At 32.4% G+C, this 14788-nt stretch overlaps 1 long non-coding RNA gene across 1 annotated transcript in view; it reads left to right on the top strand.

The window, feature by feature from the left end:
* The first annotated feature begins 1925 nt into the window (after positions 1 to 1925).
* The window catches only part of LOC105321073 (uncharacterized), a 57958-nt gene continuing 45095 nt past the window's right edge, over positions 1926 to 14788 (top strand). The window contains exons 1-2 of the long non-coding RNA XR_010712922.1: positions 1926 to 2019; positions 13351 to 13451. This is a non-coding gene — a long non-coding RNA (uncharacterized lncRNA). The remainder of the gene's footprint in view (positions 2020 to 13350; positions 13452 to 14788) is intronic.

Raw genomic sequence — 14788 nt, 5'->3', positions numbered from 1 at the left:
CTGTTCAAAATTCAAACGTATCGTCAAGTGAATTAGTACGTTGGTGCATTGTGACGTGTCTTGTGACGTGCAAACCAGGTTATACAAATTTAACTAAATTTTTCTATCCAATCAAATGCCGCGTTACAACCAGAATTAAATTATAAAAGTATAACCTGGGTTTGGGCAGTTTACGCTTTATAATTAATCCGCGAAGCGTATCATAATCAAAGTACCGAAGAACTGACGGGAGTTTATTTTATCGACGTTTATTTATTTAAAATTCAATGATATGTTATTTTGCATGACAAGTGAAGGTATTTTCTAATCTGTATTTGAATTACGCACATTTTTATAATATGAATTTTCGGACTTTTTCGACACAAGAATGTTGATAAAACCCCATATGAATCATGTTAAGTAATATTTAAAGATAGAATTAATTTAGTTCAATCAAACTATGTATCAGTGATAGATATATTTCTGGAAAATTTAGGGATCCAAGCAATATTGAACTCTCGTCTCGTTCAACCAAACGCTCGGCTCTCGCCGTTAATCTCCGACAAGCAAGAGAGACTCTCTGCTTGTCGGAGATTTACGGAGACAGCCGAGCGTCGAGTTGAACGAGACTACATTGAACTCTGGCGTAAGAATACATACGACTACAAAAAACATCTAAAATGTTCGTACCATTTAAAATCTGGCTATTTTCAAGGTATTTATAAATAAGTTTCCTTGAAAAAAAAAAGCTTTAGCGTACATTATTTCGAATTTATCAATATTTTCAAGAACTAAGTCTTGTCAGCGGCGATGATTTGTGCTTTGGTCCAAACACTCTTTCACTTTCGGTTTGTCAGAGTAACTGCATAGGAGAGTTGATTAAAATCAACTCCCAAAAAAAACGTAAACTGCTCCAACCCAGGTTATACGAGTATAACTTGGGTAGATATTAAGTTCATTCCTTATAATTTATTTTTCTGTAATTTATACTGTACGAATTGACAATTGTACAGTTTTGCAACTATAATCAAACTGAGCACTACAAGTTGATCACTTGTTTATTGTTAATCTGATTTAATCGTCATAAAATATCACATCAGGGAATCGGGAGTGATCGATGTCCTCGTGACAATGTTTTAATTTTTGCTATCAAAAGAGCAAAATATGATTTTTGCATAGTTATCATGCACATTTATAATTTCATTGTAATGTTAGACTCTCTCTCTCTCTCTCTCTCTCTCTCTCTCTCTCTCTCTCTCTCTCTCTCTCTCTCTCTCTCTCTCTTCTATACCGATAAAAGCGTGTAAGATCTCTGCAGACATTTAGACCAACATAACTTTATTGGAAGGATCGATGCATGGCTGCATAAACAAAGAAGGTTTAGGGTACCTCACTCCTATTCAGCTATTGAGACAAATACAGTGCATGGTATAATGGGTTGAAACAAAACCCAGAACACATAGGAAGAGGACATTCAAAGCTAACTTTATGAGAATTTTGAATAAATGATTTTGCGTCTCCCCGAAAAAAAACCACAAAACATTTGTCTATTTCACTATATTTTATTTTCTCTCGTCATTTTAATAGAAAATTGTGTTGTCAAGAAAAACTTTATTTCTAATAAAGGTGGTTGAGAGTGGACACCAATCAGTTCTTTATGAAAAATTCGTAACTTTTTTCACCTGTCGGTCTTGAGCATTATTATAATATCGTGTGTCACGCCATTCATAAAACAACAAGTGAAAGCATGTCCAGTAGTTAAATAAAGCACATTTAATATAATACATCGAAGTTGGAATTAATTAATACAAAAATGCAAGCATCCTTAAAAAACCGTATAAATTTGGTGATTTTGTTTAAGGGGGGGGGGGTAAACCTTTGATATTATACCGGAAGTTTCTCATTTAACACGTGATGTAAACCGCGCGCTTTTTGTTTCAGTTGCACGGGGATAGCCGCGGAGTGCCAGTTGGAGTGTGCTCGCTGACAGGTGATGATACCAAGTGGCTGCCAAACGAACTTAACCGAAATGATCATTTGGTGAGTTAATCATGGGTATTACACAGAAATTTACTTTAAGTTCAGTGAATTTTCTTTTTAATACCTGTTATAATTATTAGCCTACAACGAAGTGAAATGCTCAATTATAGTGTGTCCCAAGTCATTGCTTTCATCACTTTTGATTTTAGATTAAAATGCAAATACCTGTGAAAGAAATACAGTTGAAATTGATAAAAGGGAAAATATCCAAGATATATTTTCATTTTCATATTTCACTCATAATTTGATAAAGTTCACAGGAACGAAAACATTCTTTCGAAGATTTATAATGGGAAATGCTAGCTAGTCCACCTAAAAATTAAAAACAATATTTTCGATTTAAAACATTGATTTCTAGGCAGAATGATCCATCATTTGGGAAGAATTGCCATCCTTTAAACCAAATGTCACAAAATATAGAAGATTTTGATGCTTAAATGTACCCAAACACTGACTAAGTATGTTACCCGGAGAGCGAATCAAGAAAGATAATTCTGTAGTGTATTTCGAGCGCGATCTGAATAAGGCACATATTTGAATATCCTTAACAGGTCCAGTACAATCACTAGATTTAGCTACGTAGCTTGATTTACCTACATAGCTTTATTTACCTACCTGAAGTAGGTTTATTTACCTACTCAATCATACTTTTGTCTTAAATGGGCATTTGTACTAAAAGTCGCACTAAGGTGCAGCAGCAATTTTCAACTTTGAACTGATCTGAAAACAATTCATAAAAAAATCACTCTTAAAACTGTTGCTCTTTTTTCACAAATGCAGTCAAAGTTTTAAAAGTTTTGGGGCTATGTATAACTGTTTATGTGTTACCAAACAGCTATTTTCTAAATGGGAAAACAAAGAAGAACAGTTCTGGTTAACATGATGATTGATTAGTAATAATTCGGCACAATATGAAGCAATCACAATTATCCATGCCTCATCGCACACAAGGTGTCATACAGTTAATCAAACAATAGAAATGCACGTTTTCCTTAAAACTGCTAAAACGCAGTGACGTTTTAACTATTTTTGCTCTGGGTTGCTTTTTATAAAACTACACAGTACAAATATAGATTGACAGTTCCTTGCGACTTTTTGTCTGTTTTACATAAAATGCAAATTTGCATAAAGGTAGCTAAATAAACCTACTTCAGGTAGGTAAATAAAGCTATGTAGGTAAATCAAGCTACGTAGCTAAATCTAGTGATTGTACTGGACCTGTTTAAAAAATCTATATTCCATGTTTGGAACAATTTATACAGAAAGAATTAAATTAACATGAGTTTATATCGCAAATGTCATAAATTATCTGTATTTCTCACCAGTAAATAATGCTATCTATATATATTCACAAAAAGACAAAGATGTCTCCGATCCCGACCAAGACAAAATTTTGTAAAATTCAGCGCACGTTTTCCCAACTCAATGGGAACTCAACTTATGCTTGGAAAAATCAGTAATAGTATTATTAACTACCAGGAAGTACCAACTTTTCCCAACTACTTACCGTATTTTTCGGGGCATATGCCGATGTGGGGCATAGGCCGAATTGCTCATTTTTAGACAAAATTCAAGAAAAATCCTTAGACTAGCCGAAATGGGGGATAGGCCGATTTTCAATCGATGATTACTATAGGGAAAGTATGACCGCTGATCAAGGAAGTCATCGTATGAGGTATATACTTTCAGAATATCGATGTAGAAAGTCAAAAGAGTAATTAAAGTTATTAAATTTGCTTAACATATATATTTTAAACAATTTTTATAAATACATCTGTGTTTTGTGGCTGTTTGGTCTCTCTATTCGTCAGTGTATCGTTACGTATCGTAATTTTACATAGTGTAAATTTAATTGCTACACCAACCTCCAGGTTCTGTATGGTAGAACTAAGTATAATATTTTACCAAACCTTTTATATTTTATTAATACCTTAGTGCTAAATTTTATTTAATCAAGTTATACTTTGAAAGCTACTTTTAAATACGGGATATGGCGTCCATTAGCTCAACACGTGGTTTCATATTCAAATAGATTTATCCCCCGTAAACGCTATGAATGAGAAAACGAAATACCAAACATAAAAAATTTAATTTGTGTTCTTTCCATTAATTAATTAAATAGTGACTTGCCGTTATGCAGAGAAGTTGTAATGTTAAAAACACAGTTAATGCAATGAAGTGTTATGGTGTACACTACGTGTCTCCAGGCTGTGTTTGAGTCACGGGTTTCACACCTTTGTATATTCACACGACTCCAGAATACCGCTATTTCATCCAACAGAAAATTAATTGTAAAAACACAAAGCATTTGATTTATTCTACACCCTAGACCAGTGATTCCCACGAATGCAGACATGAAGAATTCACAAAAATTCCGTCATATTACATTCTACCGGGTTTCGTTTTCATTTTTACTAAGCAATAATAGTTTCCAAGGTTCATACACGAGCGTGGGAAAAAATTCTTTTGATTGGGGTAGTAAAGATATACCTCGTACAGTACTGTACATTTTATTACTCACGATGTCCTTACAAAAATTATCAACGGGACAACTATCGAACAATAGTTCAAACGGATGAAAAAACGAACAACCCTCATAATAAACTGCTACAACAGTACAATGGATAAAAACAGTGGATTTTATGTTTTACTGTTAAATTTTTTCAACTATGAGTCTACAATTAGCCGATCCCGGGGGATAGGCTGGGGCTCGCTCATCGGAGAAAAGAAATACCGGCCTATGCCCCAGAAAAATACGGTATATATAAAAGAGAATCGATAAAAAATCGAGTTTGCCATACTTCCTATATTAAGTTCATTTTCATCAATATACTCTTATTTATCGAATTTTTACTTATCAAGGATGGGAATAAGTAACGGAAGTGTAATTTTACTTACTCACTTATAGACTTCTGGCTGTAATCACAAAGAATAAAGTCTATTAAAGTTTTTACCATTGTTTACATAACAGAAGAAATTCGAATCACAATGGCTGTCAGGTAACAAACACGACTCGAGTTATCTTTCTTACCATAAAATAGCGTTAGCTGGACTAGCTAGAAATGCTTACCACTAGCTGCAATAATGTAGCCCTCTTGGATTTTTTATATCTGATGTTTACTGGAGAGGGCTACAATTCCACAGGATCTCCGTAATGGTGCAAAATTAATTTTTTCATGCGGCTGACTTCGGTCTGAAAAGATCGATTTTATATTTGACTTCCTTTAGATAAAATGATTTTTCAATTCAGGTTGAACAATTTAACCGTATATAAACCAAAACCAGATAAAACACATCAGCATGTTTACCAGTCGTCTTTTTCAGCAGCCATGACAGTTCTCGCGTGATTTTATGGGGTGTACGCTTGGAGTTTTGATGGGCTTGATAAAGTGAATGTCAGTGTAAATAATCGATCTTACCTTGTTATATCACTAAAACATCATTTAAGGAAATGGTATATAATGGAAAATTCATATTTACCGCGTTAATTATGTTTAAAATAGGGGAATTCCTATATTCAGTTCAAGATCCGCTCCTGAATTCTCATTGGCTGTCCAAAAATAAAACCGGTCAAGGTCGGTAAACATGGCGGACAAATTCAACTTTCGTTGTTGACATACACGAAAAATAACCGATATATGGACTATACTTGATATTTTTGGATTAATTTATGCCATAGACATCTACAACGTTTGAGTTCAGGTAAGAAATGCAAATGTTATTGTCATTTATATACGATTTGAGACGAAATCGTTGCGGGAGTGAATCACTCCCTCACTTGCACCATTACGGAGATCCTATGGAGTTGTAGCCCTCTCCCAAAAAAAAAAAAAAAAAATCGGGAGAGGGCTACATTATTGCAGCTAGCTTACCACAGGCGCCATGCCCGTTTTAACATTAATTTCAATGTAACTATAAATAGAGAAAGGGGTCGAACTCTGACCCAGATAAAAAACTACCAGTTTGCGGATGCTGGAGCAGGTTAAGGTTTTGATTGCTAGTGCCCTCTTATGATGATATCTTAGTTATTACTGGTCTGAACTTCACCAAACTTGCATGGAGATGCATCTTATGTATACTGATGCACCCGACAGGCTTGAATGCTGAATCTGAGCCATAGGTTTCGGATGCTGGATAAGGTTTAGTTTTTTTGGAACAGGTCACATGTTTTATAGATGATAGCTTGCATAGTTGATTTAACTATATTATAAATGAAACGCAGAGGTTGCTTCAGATGCAGAGCCTGATCTCCATTATCAAGAATGCTAAAGAAATCTCCTACCTCACTCAAACCTGCTCGATAGATAGATGTGTTTGTTGATAAATGATATAACATGATTCCTATGATATAGAATTGTATGGTATGAAACAATATTGTTTAAGGCCAAAAAAAAAATATTCATGTTTCCTGTCACCTGACCAAAAAAATTAGGGTAGGTAGGTAGGAAAAAAAAATTATTTTTAAAAAAAATTTTATTTTTAAAAAATATTTTATTTTTAAAAACTTCAAGAATGTGTGTTATAATGAGAAAAAAGTTTGTTCACAGTGCATAGTATGTTAATGATGATTCAAAATTTCCAAAGGTATATGTATTATTATGCATGTAATGTATAGCAAACAACCTGTATCGAAAAAAAAAATCGATTTTTTTAAAATTAAAAATAAAAACTAATATTATTTGCAAAATTTAATCTACATGTGTATGAATGTATTTATCCTTTTCTGGATAAATATTTCTGTTTTGTTTAAGCTTAATGTCAATATCAAATCAGTGTCTGTACTTTCATGTATTTGGGGTATTAGTCCAACCCTTTGACCCACTTACTATCGTACGTTATTATGTAGAGGATCTGTTTAATTTTCAAGATAATATAGAGAGCAGTTTTATGATAATTTTAACATTTATTGCAGTTATTAACTAATAACAGGTTATTAACTAACTGTTATATCAGGATTCAAAGTAATAAACATCGTTTTTGTAATTTCCAATGCACAGTATGTTGTTGCATCACCCGTATTTATAAACCCTGAAAATAAGATAGTTATACTATAACCACAAGGTGAATTTATGCAATGTCTGTAAAAAATGTCTGTATATTAGTTTACTATCATTATTTTGCCAGTGAGGTCAGTTTACACGATTGTGAATTTAGAAGACCGCGCACTTTCACTTCTCTTTTTAGACGGTGGCTATAAATAGCCACGGTCTATTGCTACGGTCCTGACCGGAAGAGTATTTCTCATGGGGACCCTAGCGGATAACGACCGATAACTCTGTTAGGTACATGTATGCAGCGTTATACAGACAATGTTTTATCTACGTGTCGATTTCAGTATGAGAGCTAATTTTAATCTTATCAGATATTTTAAGCATTATAGCTGCTAATTATTTTGTACATACATTTAAATAATGTATGAAATTGTGTTTTATTTTAAATGAGCCGTTACCAGACTTCATAAACTATATCACTGCGATAATTGGTCGAGAGATCTCACAATAATTGCTTCTTGTTTTTTTATGATATAAATAATTGTCAGAAACACACTATTTAAACTGGTTTGCCATTTCATATTTCAGTAATTATGCTTCATCGATAAATTCAGCCATTATCAACGCATTAGTTTTAGTTGAACAGTATATTTTTTGTTATTGTAGCTTATTCCAAAGAATTTACAGCAGATACTGACAATGAATATTACATAAATTACATTTTATTGAACTTCAACCGATCAATGGCACAGTTTCTTCTACAAGTGTGCATGTGTTTTCAAACACACAAAAAAACTTTAAATTTACGATACAAATGTGTTAAATTTTCGACCGACCTGTGATTTACAATGTTCCTTATTTTGTAACTCACTCAGTCTGTAGAAACATTAATTTTATTACAGGCACCTCAATATTCATCAGACAATATTTACTGGAGATGTTGACGCTTAACTTGCTGCTGACTTTCTCTCAAACACGCTAATCGACGTCGGATTGTAAAATTCACGTGCAAATCGAGTCGCCATTTTAAATGTTTATAAACTACATTTTACGATGTTTCAAAGATTTTTAGTTCAGATTTTTTTTTACATATGCTGAAAACGTCTTAAGGATTTCACGGCGTGTCAGCTCGTGTATCTCTAATTTGCAGCAAACTCTAGCTTTTTTGTGAGAAAAAAACATGCGATATTCCATATACATTTATGGTACATTGTGAACGGCAATGTAAGATATAATATTTTGTTAACTAAAGTTTCTGTCGAATTTTTTCACAATGAACTGAATAACGCAATTCGATGAACGAAGTACAAATAGTGACGTTAATTCATATGCGCCCGTCCCTGCTAAATGTATTAGAGAATCTTTTCTTTGGTTTGGGGGCATTTTTTCACTAACAGATAACATTATTTACATCGCCTTGTTTGTTCTCAAATGATTTTTAACTCGCGAGTACAACTCTATTATGAACTTTCTTTGACATTTGTTTCCAAGTGTTAGCATCATTTTGTCAACATGCATTTACAAATAGGCGGGCCTATATAAATGCGCCAGTTTGTTGCGACTCGCAATTGAAATACACACCGGTTAGAAAGTGTCATCACTTAACGCAATGCTACATCGGCTGTAGCGTATACATCCATGCTATATTTGCGATAAATAATGAAACATGAAGGCAAAAAAAAAATGCTTCATAGATGACTGTAGAATTCTGCTGAGCTACAGAAATATAGCTTTCCGAAAATATTGCCGGGATTTGCGAACCCTAGATCTATTGTCTAGTACATGCAAAGAATAAAATCAAAGATGATGGGTGAATAAGGCGTGTAAAATGCCCATTTGAGGAATGATTAGATACAGCAAAATTAAAATATCATTAAATCTAATACTTTTTAAAAAAATAATTAAAAACAATGTAAATTTAACGTAACATCGGGTTGTAATCTTTAAATATTTTAAATACTTGCAATATATTGATTTAAACTGGCCTATGCGTGTCAAAACCTCCTAATCATGTAATTTTTAAAACTTCAATGCATTTTCTTTCATAGAGTGGGTCTAAGCTCAATATTTTTTTACAGTCTAAATGTGGTTTAATGGAATTTAAACCGATTGTACTCAACAAAAATGTGGAGAGATGACCCACTACAGTTCAAAAATGTCATTTTGTAGCTCAACAATTGAACGTCGTTTTAGAAATATTATACAAGTCCGTAAATTCGTGGTCATAGTCTCATATAGCATTTAAACAACGCACTTTGTTGTCAGTGAATGAAATGGCTCAGTGGTTAGAGCAACAGCCATTAGGAAACTTTATAGAACTTGGATTTTTAGATTGTGGGCTCGATACCACCAAAACTTAAAGATTTATTATTTTTTTCTTATCTTTTTGAAATATTTTAAACTGAATATAGTTAGAAATTACCATTTTGTAAACTTGTATAATAACATATCAAATATATTTAATTGAAAAAATGCTAAATTTGAAATTGTATTTTACGACTAAACCAAAAGGGCAGTTGCGCCATGTTATCCCCCCATTTTCTTTATATACACAGCTGTACGGTCAGAAAAACGTGCGTTCAGCTTGAATTTTGTTTGGTGTTTTTAAAAACTTATTTTGTATAATTAATCAATATTTGTTGTAAGTTTACTAGAAAAGTTTAATGTAGCAAGTAATTTATGCGTGTTAAAGTGTACTGAGAAGCAATAAAATACACATGTGACTTTCCCGAATTCATTCAAATGATTTGAATAAATCTATAGCTAAATACAATAGAACAATTAAATGTTTAAAACGTTGATTAATGAAACTGCCGCGACCGAATGTTGTATGATATTTTTTAAAATTTTCATTCACTTTCGTTGTGAGCAAATGGAAATGGAAATAATCCACTAAAGTCGAAGATAAAATATTGATTTACTCTTCTGTTTCATGATGACGTGCATTCCAAAAGCAATACCAGTTTTATCAAATAGGTTCTTGTAAACCCATTCCGTTTTCTTTACACCTAAATGTATTAACTGACTATGAGATGTGATGATCTACAAGACTGCAACTTTTTCCCCGTGAAGAAAATGAGGGAAAATGCTGTCGAGAGGGACCATTAACATACTATAAGTATGCCCAAATAGTTAGTAAAAATAAGTATTTTATCATACCAAAGCTTTATTTGTTCTCGTTTCTTTGAGAAATCTACAATATATTTAAAGCACAATAGTCCAATCCACACTTTTCAAAAGTTGTTCCCCTTTGCGGTGTCAACCCAAAGGTCAAAAGGGAAAAAACCTGCTTCAAACAATCAAATATTTGGGTGTACTGTGATGAAATCGCTATGGATTTGATATATTCATTCAATATGTGGTGGCAACCATTCAAAGGGGGTTTTAATGTCAACTGATATAGATACAAACATATTGATACAAAATATAGATACAAACTTCTATACGACAAAGACTACTGTGATAAATCTTTGGGTTTTCCCCAAAAAATGACGACCAAGAGACACAGCATTTGTAAAGTGTAGAGTGAGATCACAGCTTCGATTTCCACAGAATTATCCATGTAGGAAACTCACAACCAGTTGTGCGAGTAAGCGTTAAGTATTAGTACATGTATGCGATACTGGCCGCGGTTTTCGACAAAAATTATTATCATACACCACTCATTGTTACATGTAATAAAATTTCAAACGACGCCACCGTCTAACAGTACTTTCAGTACTTTGATTTGAGGAAATTCTGGCGAAGTTACCGATCACCATCATGATCACAAAAAACTTTTAGGGTCGGAGGGAAAAGATAGGGTCGGTCAGGCCACAGGAAACAGGAATAATTTTTTTTTAGGCCTAATATGATACAATATAATATCATATGTAATATTATAAAAAGTTATATGATATGATATGATATTGTATCAATTTTTTGGATATTTTATATTATGATATTGTATCATGATATCGTTATGTAAAGTATTGTATATTATGATATAATATTGTATAATATTATGTTGTATTATTAATTTATTACTTTATCACATGATACTATTACATAAGATATTGCAAAATATAATATTGTATCCTATGACACAATATTGTATATTCTATAATATTGTATCATACGAACTTGTATAATATGATATAAGTTTCTGTAATATAGAATTATATATATCACATGAAATTGTATAATAAGATACTGTAATATTATATAATATCGTATCATACGATATTGTATAATATGATATTGGTTTATAATATGGTATATCACATCACATGAAATTGTTTTGTATGATATTGTAAAATATATTATTGTATCATATGATACAATATGTATAATATGATATTGTATTATATGATATTTTACTTTATCACATAATATTGTATCATTTGATATGATACAATGTTGTACATATCAAATTAAATTGTATCATATGATACAATATCATATTATGGATAAAAAACGATACAGTATACTATTTTATAGAATATAATATCATATGTTTCTATGTTATGATGTATTATGTAGTATGATATTGTACTATAATACTTTATTGTTTTATATATTATGATATTGTATTATGTGATCAAATACAATAACGTATAACACATACAATGTCATATCATATGTTACAATATCATATCTCATCATTGTTTATTATGGTATTTTATTGTATTATATGATATATGTTATAAATATGATAGGATGCAATATTTTATTTTATATTATTGTATTGATTAACATATGAACATATGATTATCATTCAATTTTTTAACAGATGATATACGATTTTGTGTCAAAACAGAATCCATGAATATCCAAGATCATAAAGTATGATTTTCATTTAATATGATAAAGGTGGTTTCATAAAGGTGAAGTCTCATAAGGGTGATGTCTCGTCTCGGTGAGCTTTGTAATCTGTGATTACCTATGTTTGTGTTTTCTTAAGATCAGCTGAATAGTCAAGAATGATATTAAAAGTGTTTCTCATTTTATACCATTCAGCAGTGTCAGTATCTAACCGGCATGTATGGATACTGCAGTATTAAAGGAAAAAAAAAATATTTGAAAAAATAAAACAAAAATCTGACCGACCGACCCTACTTTTTTTCAGCATGAAAGCGGAAACAAACTATTTTTTTTGTTAGGCCTTAAAAAAAAATAATCGATTCACAAGTCTTCGTGTCGCTATTATGTCACAGTCAATTGGTGATTATCATGTAAAAGAGGAAAGGGTGGTACATGTATTGTTTTCATTAATTAATCTCTTCATAATGTTTAAATTGATCAGAATACAAAAATGTTTAAATACATTAATCCTATATAAAAATAAGGAGAACGGATCTAGGGCGATCAGTGTCAAGGGCGAACGTGCTTTAGGGCGAACGAACAGCCAATCGTTTGGCTAATGCAATTTTATATGCTTGAGATTTGAATTAAAGTAAAGCATCTACAGTTGGATGAAAACCTTGAACGAACTCAATATTTTTGCATTCTATGCTCTTTAAATGGGCCCTCCAGCTGATACGTATATATACAGATGATTTAGCCTACCGTATTTAGGATCATGTGATTTAAGGTAATTATCCATACGTCACAAAACAACGTCTGACGTAATTCACGCGTTATTACGTCTTAGCCGTGCCCGATCTAATTGAGACCTAACGTTAAAAGGCGTATTTCAAAACAAAGAAAACAAGCTGACATAGAAATTGATTCAAAACAAATATATCAAAAATCCTGGCAACTGCAAAATATATATTTTAATGATTTTACCAAAAATATGCCAATTATGATCCTGTAAAGGCCGGTCCCTTGGGCAATTTTATTTCCAATTGATTAATGGCGTTAAGATGTAAATAATATCAAAATTTTAGAGAATTCTGTTACAGTACGTAAATAAAATCATAAGAGCTTATATTCTCTATGAAAATTTATTCATTCTATCTAATTTGTATGCAGATTTATCTATTTTTTGATAAATAAGCAAGTGTAACATAAAAATTTTTGTTTTGAAATAATAATTCCTTTATTTTACATAGGATATAAGTCAAAAAAAGATTTTGTAAAAGTCACATTTCAGGCTTAGGTTTATATTCTTTGTGTATGAGAAAAGCGCCATTTCCGCAATCGGTTCTATTTTTAGCAATGGCCCTAGCTTTTATAATACCGATGGACCAGCCAACAGGGTAAAATTTGATAAGAACATATCCTCAGATACACGTTTGAAAAATATGAAAAAATTCTGTACGCATTTTATTTATCTAGTGGGGTATGGACCATTACCTTAAAGATAGACATGAATTACAGACTAAAGATATAAATTAACAACAAATTTATTTTTCAGCAAGAGATTTGTGAAGCAGCAGACCATGTTTCCAGTGTTTTGCTATTGGTTTATTCCACCCTCAGCTTGACAATCTAAAACTACAATGTACCATCGAAATGGTAAGCACATTTACATTTTCTATATTTACCTGATTATGTTCATGTTTCTTGCCAAAAGTATTGGATTTTGATTTTGATGCACCAGTCTATCTGTCCACCATTTGTCTGTTCGTCCACCATTTGTCTAAAGATCTTCAATTTCTGGAATTTGTCTCCCAAAATCTGTGAGCTTTGTGAAATTTTAGATTATTGTTATTACAATGGAATGAGGCTACATATGTAACATTACATTGTATTCATATCCTGGGAGCTTACATTTTTTTGGTGAATTGTAAATATACCCATCATTAATCAGAAAATCTCTTTATACATGTATATTAGAAATTATTTTTGTTTCTATTAATTTTGAAATTGTATAATTGTATCCGAAATGAAATATTATAACTACTGAGAGATTTACAGGTTTCTTATGGATATATATAAATTTTTATAGGCCATGTCATATCATAAAGGTGTTTTTTCTTTTAAACCGTAGAGTAGGTACAGTACCTAGATATATAATTAATTGATCATACGCTGTGTACAACCCGAGACAGATCACGGTGCATGGTCATGGATGGTGCTAGAGAGTGAACTACCCTGGAAAGGCCCAACTTCAGGGTGTTTGTGTCCACACAGACGGTAGATGACTCTGGGTAGGGGCATCGTGAAGTGTGTACAACCTTAGACAGATCACATTTCAGGATGGACTTGTGTATAGTTAATTTTCAATTTTTGGGTGTAAACTTGTAAGAATGATACAGATTTTTTCTCCAATCTGTCATCATTCGGCTTTTTTTAGTATAGAATTTCACATGGTTAAATGCTGACAATTTTTTATGTTGGCCCATATATTTTTCATTTATTTCATATAAACACCCCCCCCCCCATCTCATTTTTTTTCCAACTCCAACTATTAGTGCTGAAACACATACCGTGAATCAATATTCGAATATTTTTGACAGCATGATTGATAGCTTATATGACTGTAATTGCATGTGTAGACTGCTTAAACATGTCAGTTCCATGCTGATACTCAAAATATAGGGCATGTTTTTTGTTGTTGTTTTTTTTAATAAAAAATTTGTAAAGTACAACAGCACAATGTTCAATCAAATTGCTTGTACAGCACTAGCAACAGTTACACAAGAGATCATATAGTCACCTAACACAGATTCATTAGTCCTCAATGTCTGAAAATCCAATGAAGTCCGACTCCTCACTCTCACTGTGTAAGAGGGTAGCCAGCGCTAGTGGGAGGTCATCAGCTGATCTGGCAGGGTCTGGTGGTGGAACCTTGTCAGGAAGTGGGGCATCTACGATGTTGGCTTTGATGAAGTCGTCAATGATGGCTGTGT

The sequence above is a fragment of the Magallana gigas genome, chromosome 4 (assembly GCF_963853765.1).
Source record: "Magallana gigas chromosome 4, xbMagGiga1.1, whole genome shotgun sequence".
NCBI lineage: Eukaryota > Metazoa > Mollusca > Bivalvia > Ostreida > Ostreidae > Magallana > Magallana gigas.
The sequence above is the reverse complement of the archived record's forward strand: the minus strand, read 5'-3'. Positions and strand labels throughout refer to the sequence as shown.